General features: G+C 35.0%; 1 protein-coding gene across 1 annotated transcript in view; it reads right to left on the bottom strand.

The window, feature by feature from the left end:
* LOC131687039 (fatty acyl-CoA reductase wat-like) overlaps nucleotides 1-14,468 on the bottom strand; it is an 87,939-nt gene that overhangs the window by 56,982 nt on the left and 16,489 nt on the right. The window lies entirely within an intron of this gene.

Here is a 14,468-nt window from a genome sequence, read left to right as displayed (position 1 = left end):
TTCATGGAACGTTAACGAATTTTTGATTGCCCCTGATAGCTCCGCGATGCAGTCCGTTGTGAACTGAACGAAATATGAATGGCAGTCGAACACGGGATTCGCCAGTGCTAGAAATTCTGCGAAATTCTGCGAGCAGACCAATTTGATTTGAATCTAGTTTAGCATTCGAATGGCATGTTCATTAAAACGATTTTAGTTCAAACATAGCGAAGTTGTTTGTTCCGCTATGATCCGAGATTGACCTTCTTGGATGGAGATGAGTGTATGCTTCGGATTTTGGGGCGATAAAACCCCTCGAGTGAATTTAGAAATTACAACTTCATTTCACGGGGTACAACGAACAATTAATTTATATCATCTACCTACATCTACACGACCAATATCAATCACATACATAAAATATAGGTATTCTTCATCGACATTATTGTTATGCACGGGAAAAAATTCGTTCATAGATTAATGAACAAAAGATCGCGATTTCGTTAACTCGACGATTTACGATATTCGTTACCAAGTTCCTGAAATTGTGAATAATTAACTTCGTATTTATTTGTGTTTCCAAAAACCTAGTTCGGCCTGAATATATTTATCGCGTTACATTCGAATGTTTGGTTGGGTTACTGTTGTTGTTCCCAGGATATATTTAGTGTTTGTTCACAATTTGGGAATACACAGCCGACAATCCAACGACGTTCATGATTTCAGGAGCTTATTTGCGATTTTTGTAATTTCTCATCTCGTTACCGTGCTATGCTATTCGTGAGTTTACTATCGGATTTTTCTGTCAAACTGGCGGAATTTATGTTCATGATTTGAGGGTCTTAGTCGCGTTTATCGTAATTTCCATTCATATTTTGATTTAATATGATCGAAATATGAATGGAAATTACGATAAACGCGACTAAGACCGTCAAATCATAAACATAAATCCCGCCAGTTTGACAGAAAAATCCGATAGTAAACTCACGAATAGCATAGCACGGTAACGCGATGAGAAATTACAAAAATTCATGTTCATGATCTCAGGGTCTCAGTCACGATTTGCGATCACGAGTAATGTGATTTAGGTTCAGGAACTTTGTCATGACTTTTGCTATTCGCGTTGTCGTGATATTTTAGTCAGGAGTAGAGATTTATCTTTATGTTTGTTCTTGATTTCAGGATCTTAGTCACGATTTTTTACATTTTTGTAACAAGTTGTGTGATTTAAGTTTCATAATTTCAGGATCTTCGTTACGATTTTCGTAATTTCTGTTCGCGTTATCGTGATATTTCATTATAGAGCTTACTTTCGAATTTGACACGTGGAGTAATGTGACTGAGGAATTCCACGAAGATCCGTCCGATAATCATTAAAATCGTGACCGACCATCTTAGATTCCGATGAAACTTTGCACGTTTCACCGTCATGGAAGACTAAATATTTTCCACAGGTAATAAGATTATTTTGACTCAAGAGCAACTTTTCAAAAGGGCGTAAACCTTTCTACATGTATGAATTTCAAAAATTTTTTGTTCGATTACTATATTTTTTACAGCAAAACTATCTAAGAACGAGTTACAGGGAATGAATACTTCTGTCTGAAAAAAATATACACTGAAAAAAATGTTGTGTCATTTTTCAAAACAACAAAAATTTATGATAAAAATTTAAATTGCGAAAAAACCCATTTTTTTAAATTTTTTATATTTTGTTACCAAAAACCTAAAGAGAAAAGAAACATTTTGAATGTGATTGCATGATGGAGAAAAAATCGGTAAAAATTTTCTTCTAACAATAACTTCGTACATGTTTTTAAATTTCATACTAATTGACATATAAAATTGTAATTTTATTACAGAATATAATTCTAAGCACCATATAAAATCAAAATGCATTTAGTAAAAATCTTCCAAAATGCGATATATTTCGAGATATTTGAAATTTTGCTCCTTCAAAAACAATTGATTCGTGTAATTATGCTCTTTTTAAAAGCTATTCGCGTTACCCCATCATAAAATGTCAAAAATTTAATGTTTCTCGTTTTAAAGACGTAAAAGCAACTTTTTAGTGTATTTGGATCATGGAGAAGCTTTCAATAAAAAAGTTTTCCTAACAACAACTTTTGACATATTTTTATAATTCTTACTATTTGCAGTCAAAAATACAATTTTCTTTTTGAATATGATTCTAAACGCCATTTTAAATCGAAATGCTCTTAACAAAAATTTTCTAAAATGTTGTAGTTCTCGAGATATTTTAACTTTTGTTTTAACAACACAATTATTTTGTTTTATTACGACCTTTTCATAAGTTAGTCGCATTTCTCCATCAAAAATAATAGGTTTTTCAAAAGGTCCGTAAACTTTCCTGCAACTTTCTCTTTGACATCTAGGCGATATTGTGAAACATTTGAAAGTTACATGAAAACAACCAAAATATGATTCAACTATATAGTTTAATCATCGGACCCTATGGTTGAAATATATTTTGGTTGCTTTCATGTAACTTTCAAATAGTTTACAATATCACCTTCATGTCAAAAAGAAAGTTGCAGGATAGTTTACGGGCCGTTTGAAAAACCTATTATTTTTTATGGAGAAATGCGACTAACTTATGAAAAGGTCGTATTAACATTAAATTTTTCACATTTTATGATGGGGTAAAGCGAATAACTTTTAAAAAGAGCATAATTACACGAATCAATTGTTTTGAAGGAGCAAAATTTCAAATATCTCGAAAACTATCGCATTTTGGAAGATTTTTGTTAAATGCATTTTGATTTTAAATGGTGCTTAGAATTATATTCTGTAATAAAATTACAATTTTGTATGTCAATTAGTATGAAATTTAAAAACATGTACGAAGTTATTGTTAGAAAAACTTTTTTACCGATTTTTTCTCCATCATGCAATCACATTCAAAATGTTTCTTTTCTCTTTAGGTTTTTGGTAACAAAATATAAAAAATTTAAAAAATGGGTTTTTTCGCCATTTAAATTTTTATCATAAATTTTTGTTTTTTTGAAAAATAACACAACATTTTTTTCAGTGTATATTTTTGACAGACAGAAGTATTCATTCCCTGTAACTTGTTCTCAGAGAGTTTTGCTGTATAAAATACAGTAATCGAACAAAAACATTTTGAAATTCATACACGTAGAAACGTTTACGCCCTTTTGAAAAATTGCTCTTGTATCAAAATATTCCAATTGCCAGAGAGTATCATGGAGATTCATACAGTGAACACACTTGCAAAGTTTCGTTCGAATCGACGATGGTCATATTTTGCGGTCGGCCGGTTTCTCATGGAATCCCTCGACTGATGTTCATGATACCAGCAGTGTTATACACTGAAACCTCCATTTACGAACTCTTTTTTTACGTAATATTCAATTTACGTAACTTTTTACATTTCTTATAAAAGAAATGTATAGAATTCGCTCAAACTTTCAAGATTTTTTCCGAGGCCCGGAGGGCCGAGTCTTATATACCAATCGACTCAGCTCGACGATTTGGGACAATGTCTGTGTGTGTGTGTGTGTGTGTGTGTGTGTCTGTGTGTGTGTGTATGTAACGGACAAATTCTCATTCGTGTTTCTCAGCAATGGCTGAACCGATCTTATCCAAACCAATTTTAAATGAAAGAACTAAAAAACAGTATGAACGCTATTAATTTGTTTTTGATTCTGATGTTTAGTTTCCAAGATATGAATGTTTGAATGCGTAAAAATGGCGTTTTTTGCAGTTTTTTTAAATTATCTGCCGAAACTGACATGACAGAAAAACAATTTATATGTTTTTAGACAGCTTTAACGAATACCTTTCGAACAAGCTATAGATTGTTGAAATCGGACTATTATCAAAAGAGATATTAATCATTAAATACGGACGAAAGATTTTTATCATTTCCCATTGCCAGAAATATGACCAAAAACATGTAATCTATTATTAACGCCAAAACGGCTTATTTTAGGTCAATAGTATCTTCGGAGAATTTAATGGAGGTAATATGCCCTTTCTTTTGGTATTGTGCTGTTGCTGATTAATCCCCCTATGAGTGTGATATTTTCACAAATTTTTTTGGAAGTGATTATATCGAAATGATGTCTTCAGCAAATTTGTAGCTCTTACTTTTGCGAATAACTTTACTGAAGACTTCAAATATCTATTTTGAATACTTTAAAAGTTATGGCTTGTTGTTTGTTGATAACTCTTTGTCGCCTATTTATTGTTCAATATAGTAATAATCCATTGAAATAAGCCAAACATTATTTCGATAAAACGAATTTTGTATTTCATTTTTCTATCTACAACCGCTAGAAATAATCACCGAACACTTCCAAGTTGTCTGGAAGGAACTTGAAAACTTATCAGTGTAAAAATGTTCATTTGTTCGAACCTTCTGACTGCAATTTTTCTAACTTATAACCATCGGATCGATCTGAAACATATCGAAAAAAGAAAAGCGAAATAAATAACCCCAAGCAACGGCATAGCCAAGAGAAGGTTTTGGAGTTTAACACCATACAACCCCCCCCCCCCCCCCCACCACACCCAAAAAAAAATATTGGATTGAAGTTGAAAATTTATTGATGCAGACTGATTTAATTCAATAATACAATAACAATTATCTGATCCGTAGATTGATAACCGGTTGTTGTAAACATCATGAGGACTTTTGATAAATTGTCGGAATGGGGTCCTGATATGTAACTGATCTATTGGTCTTGATTTCACAGTTGTCTAATAGCAGCAATATCAAATTCCTGACTGAAAACATTCCAATAGAAAATTCCAGAGTTCTGTAATCAATAATAATCCTCAGATTTCTTTTCAAATTGAGCTCGCTTTTGTAGAGATGTACTGTAATAAGGGTCTTTATTTAATAGAAAGCGAAGTTAAAATTGATTTAATGTCTATGAAACATAGAACTGCTCACCAAAACATTGCATAACTTTCAACATTTGCTAAAAATGTTCTTGCCTTTCTCATTCACTCTAAAATTCGTCAATCTAATCCCGACCCGGAGGGCCGAGTGTCATATGCCAATCGACTCAGTTCGTCGAGATCGGAAAATGTCTGTGTGTATGTATATGTCTGTATGCGTGTATGTGTATATGTGGAAAAAAAAATTTGACCTCTGTTTCTCAGAGATGGCCAGACCGATTTGCACAAAGTTAGTCTCAAATGAAAGGTACAACCTTCCCATCCGCTGCTATTGAATTCTCTATTGATTGGACTTCCGGTTCCGGAGTTACGAGTTGAAGAGTGCAATCACACAGCAAATTCCCATATAAACTGAAATGAAAATTTTTCAAAATCAAATTTGTATTTTGGATGCCAAATGGCTTTAAAATGCATGAAACATTAAAATGCATGACAAAAATTGACTTCTTTGGACTTTGGTACATTTTTGCCTTTCTCATATAGAAAGGTTATGCAATCACTCTAAAAATCGTCAATCATACCGGCCCGGAGAGAATATGCAGTGAGGGGTTGCTACTTTAAAATTAAAACTAGTTTAAAATTTGTTAACAAGTTGAAAATTTTCGGCAGGACCCGGATCTTTCTCCATAATCCGCCGCTGGTTTCAAGCGATGTTTCAGTATCACATAGTATCTCAAGATCGTGGCTGTCGATCCATTGTATGTATGTGCTTATCGTACTGAACATGAAATATTAATTTCCACCATTGTATTGAACATAACCAGCCATGGAATCGTAGTCTGGACAAATGAGACAAGCACAATTGCACCACTAGGTGGATTAAAACAGGTTTTTATTTTGGGAATGCGTCGAGTTGAGACGAAAACGTAATATGATTAATAACGAGGATAACATTTTCCGAATGTAGAGAGAAATTTATGAAAAATGACGATTTCCATTCGACTCTAGCAGGTCCTGATCGATTTTGATGGGCATTTGATTTTTGTTGTATGACCAATTATATGTATAGGTCAAATGTTCAAAAACAGTAATTTAAGGTCAAGATAGCATCATTTTGAAACCGCCAACTTCGGAGGTTTAGTATCTTCGATGAGTTTTACAAACGTTAAACAGCGCATCATTTGATAAAATAATTTTGACGGTATATCGTCCAAGAAGTATTTATGGTGAATTTTCTCGGGTTAATATTCATGACAAGTCTCAACAAATTCGCTAAAGACACGAACTCTGTTACTATTTTCTGAAAAATTAATTCTGCATAATTTTATAACTTCAAAAGTTACGGTTTCGGAATTATGCCGTTTGGACAGTAAGATCGATTTTCACCAAACCCCCACCAAACCGAATTTCTGGCTACGCCGCTGACTTCCAGTAAGTAAAAACAAAGTCGTTCTACACTCGTTCACAAGAAACGTCTTCGAATGCTGAATATCTATTATAATACATTAAAACCCCGATTTTATCAGCCAAATATGAACATCTGTTTGATGGGCTCTAGCAGACGAACAAGACAGAATTCGAGTAAATCCTTTCTTGAGCACGTTTTCCTTATCATGGAGATGGAAATATGTAAAGTAAAAAGTTCATCATAATCAGAAATAGTTTTCAGACTACATCAAGGGACGGGAAGAATATTTTAACAGCTTCAGTTTATTATAAAGAAAAAAATTGCCCGATTTAGTCAATGTCCCCATTTTGTCAGCCTAAAATACACCATGAGACTGATAAAAATGGGTCTTTATTGCATGTATTATTCACTGTGTTTCACATTAATAGGTATATTTCACTTTTGGGGATTTTTTATTGCATCGAACTACAACAATTTTTAGGTAGTTTTCAAGGGGTTTTTCCAAAATTTGGCGAACCTATTCCAATTCGTATACCAATTAATCGGTATACTTAAGGATTTATATGTTGCAGATAGAGAAAATACTGAAATTTTCAGCTTTTTCCTACACAATATTACGAAAGCAATTTTTCCTAATAAGTTTGTGAAAATTATAAACTATTTGAAATTTTTAAATAGTTCTATTTTTTATTTAACCCTGATTTTTTAATAAATAGTGACCATCGCTTCACAACGTAGTCTATTTTTCATGGCTTACGGTGAGCACGATCTCTCGAATTGCTGAACTGAAAATTATGGAATAGAAATTAATTTTTAGTATTCATTACAGATTTAACTCGCCGCGCAGATAGCTCTGAATTAGACCCGCTGGTGCCCTAAGACGATTTCGCTAGATTTTCAGAGCACTGTGCACCCAGTGCATTAACGCAAGTGACGGAAGGCTATCGAAAAGTTTCGTGAAAATGAAAATTTCAGTAATGATGATGATTTTCCCAAACGGTTCGTTTTCGAGAGGTTTTTATTTGTTCTTTGGCATTAGGATTAGCGATAATAATTCAAATCAAGGATACTACTGGGAAGTCACCTTTAGAAAAAGTCGATGTCGAAGTAAAATTTGGAACTATGCACACATGCACTTCAGAGATAGCGTGATATCAGGAGCTGCGATTTCATTAAATTTTCTTAGTTCTCAGTCGCGTTGGAAATTTGAGTAAAGTATAAACTTCAAATCGATTCAAAAAAAAATTCGATTTTTTTGGCTCAGTACAATATATAAATTCAGTTTTCCCACCACAATTTAGATATTTAGATATTTTATGGGCCATTTTTTCGCTTTCCCATTGATTTGGTTTGAGATTTCTATCACTGATGTTGTCCTATGCTGATTTGAGCGATTCTCTGAGTCCTGCCACTATCCCATGTAATATGTGTTATCAAAAACATCGCGAAGCATCACGTTCTAAATGTTCTCAAACGATATAATATCCGAAGAGAGTGATAAGAGTTATAAGAAATGTCTCATCACACTGTTAGGTGGATTAAAAGCGTTTTTTACGAACTAAATTCGAAATAACGAACTCTTTTTTTACGAACTAAATTCGAAATAACGAACTCTTTTTGGAACGTTTGAGTTCGTACATTACAGCATGAAGTTATATACTTATGTATTCTTAGTTAATTGTTACTAATATAAGTTGGGTATTTTCGGAATGGGGTTGACGAGTGCATGACGGAAATCGATGTCTTCAGCAGTTTTGGAATCCAAGATGGCGACTTCCGGCTTAGATAAATTCTCTATAACCACAACAATATGGGTATTTTCGGAATGGAGTTGACGAGTGCTTGACGGAAATCGATGTCTTGAGCCATTTTGGAATCCAAGATGGCGACTTCCGGTTTAGATAAATTTTCTATAACCTCAACAATATGGGTATTTTCGTTATAGGATTGACGAGTAAATGACGGAAATAGAACCCATATTGTTCGTTATCAAGAATATCGCTCAACCGGCAATCGTCATATTGAACTTGGAAAAGGTTCCAATTGTCCATTTTTAGCATCTAATTGGCAAGCCCATTCCAAAAATACGCATATTGTTAAGGTTATCGAGAATATTGCTCAACCGGAAGTCGCCATCTTGGATTTAGAAACGGTTCCAATAGTCAATTTTCAGCATCTACTTGTCAAGCCCGTACCAAAAATACCCATGTTGTTAGGATTATCCAGTATATTGCTCAACCAACGAATATTAATAAGAATGTGAAGCAAACTTTTTTTACGAACTAAATCCCAAATAACGAACACTTTTTTTACGAACTAATTCAGTTTACGAACCCCCGGTTTGGTTCGTAAATGAAGGTTTCAGTGTACTGTGAACTACATCACGAACAAGATTTGTGGTGCTGAACGCAGTTTTCGTTTTCTGTCAAAACATCACACTGAACCTTATCAAATGAATAACGGTGTTTGAGGTCCTAATAGTTTTCTTGAATCTACTGCTCGTACTTACTACTGGTCACTAGCAACTGCACGTTTCATGAAAAAGTGCATGGAACAAAAATGATTCCACGAATAATACCCCAAATTTTGTGAGAATTATGGCTGTGGTCCACTAGGAGGTTGATAACAGTCTATTATCTTTCTCTGGACACAACCAGCCTAGAGGCCGTGTGGCAACCAAGAATTGATCCACTGGGTTCATGTTCCCATGTCGTAAGAGGCGACTGAAAACAGGAGTCCTCAAGTCAAGGTGTTTCTCCGTGCCGAGGACTGAATTGGGGGGGGGGGGGGGGGTTTCGCTATAGGCGATTATAAGCCAACGTGTTTGATATCTTCTAGTTGTTGTACAACAAATGCTGATGATGAAATGTGTAGTGCTGTAATCGAGTATGGTTAGAGTAGCACAAATTAATCTTCAGCATAAACGCACAGCAACTTTGAATCTATCCTGCCTTGTGCAGGAAGGAAAAGCTTCCATAGCTTTGGTTCAAGAACCGTATTTCCATTAACGGAAACTTCTATGTTGGAAAGCTACTTAATCCCGTCTTTGTAGCTTTCAACAAAAATGGCATGACAAATCCACGTGAAATGCCTCGTGCATGTATACTTGCGAATAGTGCTATTGACGCATGTCTTATATCCAACCTCACAACTCGCGATATTTGTGCTGTCACGGTAAATATGACTGTTGACCACACAAACAAGAAATACGTCTATTCTTCGGCATATTTGCCGCATAATGAACCATCACCTTCTAATGATTTCAAAAGGATTGTATCATACTGTGGCAGAAATGGATTTCCTCTCATAATCGGCAGTGATTCAAATGCCCACCACATAATTTGGGGCAGTTCAGATATCAATTTGAGAAGCACCGAATTAATGAAATACTTAAGTAATATAAATCTTAATGTAGGAAACCGCCCAACATTTGCACGAGCTAGCAGAGACGAGGTGTTATATCAAACTCTCTGCTCTGACGGAATTACGTATGAGTTGGAAAACTGGCTCGTACCAAACGAGCTAGAACCGTCGTTATCCTATCATAAGTACATCGTCTTTGATCATTTAAACATCTCGATAGATATCGTCACATATCGTTATCCTAAATCTACGAACTGGGACCTCTACGAAGAGGGCTTGGCGATTAGGTTTCATGGGTATCTTCCGACGATTGAATCTCCAATCATCTAAGTCATGAGGTCGTGGATAAAACAAGTTCACTCATAGTAGCAGCATACCAAGAGGCTTGTCCGCTTTGAGTTATGCGTGCTTCTAGAGGAACACCTTGGTGGAATAACGAACTTATTCGACTAAAAAAGCTACGTAGAAGAGCTTGAAATCGCAGACGCAGAGATGGGTCGGATGCATTTAAGTTGGCTCATAAAGCATACAGAAATGCCCTTCGATCCTCTGAGCGAAGAGGTTGTATCAAGTCTCAACGAGAATAGTAGATTGAATAAGTTACTTTCGAAATCCAAAAACTTTCATGTCAGTTCAATTAGAACTGCTGATAGTGACGAAGATGTAGTACTCAACTGTCTTTTTGACACGCACTTTCCAGGCTGTACGGAGCCATCACTGACGACTGCCTCTGAGTTCTTTTCAGGTAGTTCTGATTCTTGAGCATTTGCTCGTAGAATTGTGACAACCGAATCGATAAAATGGGCGATTGAAAGTTTTGCCCCGTATAAGTCTCCGATGGAATCATTCCAGTTCTACTACAAAAAGGATATGAACACCAGAGTCAGAAAATGTTTTTTTTTTCATTTGCCAAAATCAGGCGAAAATGACGAAAGAACGAAGCTTCTTTCCATACCACTAGCACTTTGCGAAATCGAAAATGAGACAACAGGCTAGGACAAAGCTAGCATGTAGCAGAGCGTTTTCATTATTCGCTCCACACGCTCGTTTTCGCTTTGAGATTCAGAATGATATTGGTACATTCGATATTGAACTTACTGCTGGGGAAACGAACATACACTAGCAATGATATTTATTTGTCGATGCTCGATTCTGTAGATTTGCGAGCTAGTGATGGTATTGTAAGACGGAAGCCAGATCGGTGTGCATATTTCTCATTTTAACTATGTTCTAGTTGCATTATTAGATGCACATTGCATTAATTTCATTTAATGAATGAGAGTCGCAAATTACTGACCATGCATCAAAACGAAATTGCAACTTCGGATTCTCATAGGAAAACGAAAGTCGCTGCTGCTGCTACTCGTTTTCATAGAATCGAGAGAGGAGGGGACATCGCCTTTATTGTTTTATTTTTTCATGCAGTTAGCGACGAAAGAGGCAGGGAAAGGACGAAAATGAATTCTCTGAATTTCGTCGTTCATCGAATAGGTATGAGAATTTTAAGCTCTGATGAACACTTCAAGCATATTTTGAAAAAAGGTTCTTATTTGTAGTCTTGCAACAGGATACATTCCATTGGCGTGGCGGAAAATAACTGTCAAATTCATTCCCAAAGGTGGCCGCGTCACTTGTGAGGAGGTAAAGAGCTTTAGACCGATCAGTCTGACCTCCTTCCTTCTCAAATCAGTGGAACGTTTAATCGACCACTACAATCGGGATGTTAGCTTGGGCGAGCACCCGCTGTATGCAATGCAACATGCATATCAGCGGGGGAAGTCTACTACCACCCTGTTACACAATGTTGTCTACAATATTGAAAAAGCTTTTTCACAATTCAATCACGTGTTGACACATGTTTTTCGAATCCATTTTGGAAGCAGTGCGAGGTCATGGAGTACCTTCATATATAACAAACTGAATACACGCAATGCTTAGCAACCGACGTCTGTGCTCATCGTTAAGACAAGTAGAGATAAGGAAACTCAATGTCTGCGGATGTCCTCAAGGTGGTGTGCTGTCACCACTTCTATGGTACCTTGTCGCCGATGGTTTGTTGAAGAAACTTAATGAACTTGGAACGTATGTTTTCGCCGATGATTACCGTATAATGATCACCGGTATTTTCATTAACCCACTTTTTGACTTGAAGCAACAAGCCTTACGTGTTGTTGAGCAATGGTGTCTTCATGTTGGGCTATCAGTTAATCCAAATAAAACATGAAATCATAATCGCAGATCACGTTTAGCACGTTGGAGTAATTCTTGACTCAAAACATAATTGGACAGCTTACATCGATTTCAGGATCAAGAAAGCTTGCATGGCCTTCGGCCAATGTAGACGGGCTTTCGGCAAATCTTGGGGACTCAAACCTAAGTACCGTAAACCGGGGTGACTTTGATCATCGGGGTGACTTTGATCATCGGGGTGACTTTGATCACTCGAAACTTTTTTCGTAGATCGCTTATTAAACCAGAATAGTCTATCGAATCATTTTAATTTGAAATGATTGTTACTCTAAACTTATAAAATACTGATTTGTTATACTTTTTGAGTATATTGTTCGGTTTTTGGGTACCAAAACTACAAAAAACCGAATTTTGATTTTACCTTATTTTTACAAAGCTTCGTATAGTGTCTATTTTTTATAAAACAAATAAATCTCAGATTTGAGCAAGGGTAATAAATTACAAGTGGCTTTTTATTTTTCTTTAGATTGGGATGCGCCAAATTTAGTTTTAAGAGTTTGTTTATTTTAAATACTTTTTTTTGTGAAACTAGTTGGCAATAATTTCAAATTGCTTTAAGCTACAATTCGCAACATTTTTTTATTGTTCAATATTCCAACTTGTTAAAATGGATGAAACTTTTTGTACATTGATAAAGCACTGAAATAAAACAATTTTAGCAGTTTTAAAGGTTTTCAGAACCTTTTATTTATTTTATTGTACACAAATTATACGGTTATAAATTTTGGTTACTCGAATTTTGCAGTACATTGAAATACTTTATATAATACCAATTAACATCTAACTAACAATGAGTATCTTTCCAGAATTAGTTTAAACTAATAAACATTTGAATGAAAAACATTGACATCAATAACTTAATGTGGGTGAACATACAGGTTATCAAAGTCACCCCGGAATACGAAAACGGACTTCAACTTGAAATCATTTTTGGAAAAATAGCTGCAAGCGGCGATTTTAGGTAAAACTATCCAATCTTGTTCTCCATACATCAGTACATGGTTTAAAAATATTAAACTTAAAAAAAATGTGTTGCGTCTAAAAATATGCAATGATTACTTCGAAAAGTGATCAATGTCACCCTGGTTTACGGTACATTCAATGGATCTACACAACAATTGTTAGACCAATACTGGCATAGTTCAAATTTCAATCAAAGTTAAACCATCTTCAGAGGATGGTCTTGATGGCGATGGCTGCTGCATTCTCGGCAACACCTACTGCTGCTCTAGAGGCACTCTTGAACCTAAATTTATTTTATTTATTTATTTATTTATTTCGTCAATCGATGTAGACTACAGATTTCCTTAATTACTAATGTGTATATTTCGTGAATTTAGTATAAATGAAGCAATTTCGGCTTTTACTGAATCTCTTACGCGTTAGAATTTCTTTTGTGTATAAAATATTGCTTTAGTTTCAGTTTAGACATTGTAAAATCAATTGAGTCGCAATAGTGATTATAAATAGACATCATTCGATTTATGGGGCTATATTTTGCATAGTTTGTGCGAAAAGGAGTTATTGAAAATATACTTCGATTTCGTAGCTGTCGTGAAGGTGCATAAAAGTTCAATTTGGATAAAATTTCAGCTGAATCGATACGATGCGAAACGATATTATTAATGAATGAGAGCATTGCAAATTTGCGACGCTCCTTTAATGTTTGAATATTGATAAGCAAGCAGCGTGCTTCATAAGATGGCAGAGGGAATGCTGTCCATCCTAATTTACGAAGGGCAAATAATAAAAACTGTTTTAGTACCGATTCTATTCGTTCTTCATGTCTGCTTGAAAAAGGGCACCAAATAATACTGCAATATTCCAATATCGACCTAACATATGCAATATATAATATTTTTATTGTATAAGGATCTTCAAAATGATAGCTAAAGCGTTTTATAAAACTGAGCATGTTGTTAGCTTTGTGTATAATTGTGTTATAATGATCAATAAAATTTAACTTTGAATCTAATATAACACCTAAATCCCTAATTCTTTCACATTTTACTACAGTCTGATTTCCTAAGGTAATCTCAACATTCGGTGTTTGTCGTTTTCTACTAAAGGTTATTGAATTACACTTTTTCACGTTTAGTTGTAAGAGGCTTTTTTGACACCACATGTGGAAAATTTGTATTTCGTTTTGAAATGTATTAATATCTTCGGCATTTCTTATCTCCAAATAAAGTTTCATATCGTCCGCATAAATTAGTATTTTCAGTTTTTTGAGAATGAAGGAGATATCGTTCACGTATAAAATAAACAATAGAGGGCCTAAATGAGAGCCTTGTGGAACTCCTGAGGTGACTTTAATTGGATTAGATTGCTTTCCATTAAATTTAATTATTTGCTGACGTTCGGAGAGATATGATTCTAACCATGTAAGTAGCCCAGGCTCAATGCCGATCTTTGTCAATTTATAAAGTAACATTGGGATGTCAATGCGATCAAATGCTTTACTAAAGTCTGTATAAAAAGCCTCCACGTAGTTTCCATTATCCATTGCAATCAGTGTATAATTAATAAATTCTAGTAAGTTTGTTGAGGTCGAACGACCTTTGAAGAAGCCATGCTG

This window comes from Topomyia yanbarensis, chromosome 3, assembly GCF_030247195.1.
Source record: "Topomyia yanbarensis strain Yona2022 chromosome 3, ASM3024719v1, whole genome shotgun sequence".
NCBI classification, from domain to species: Eukaryota; Metazoa; Arthropoda; class Insecta; order Diptera; family Culicidae; genus Topomyia; species Topomyia yanbarensis.
Note: the sequence above shows the minus strand (reverse complement) of the source record. Positions and strands in the feature narration are given on the sequence as shown.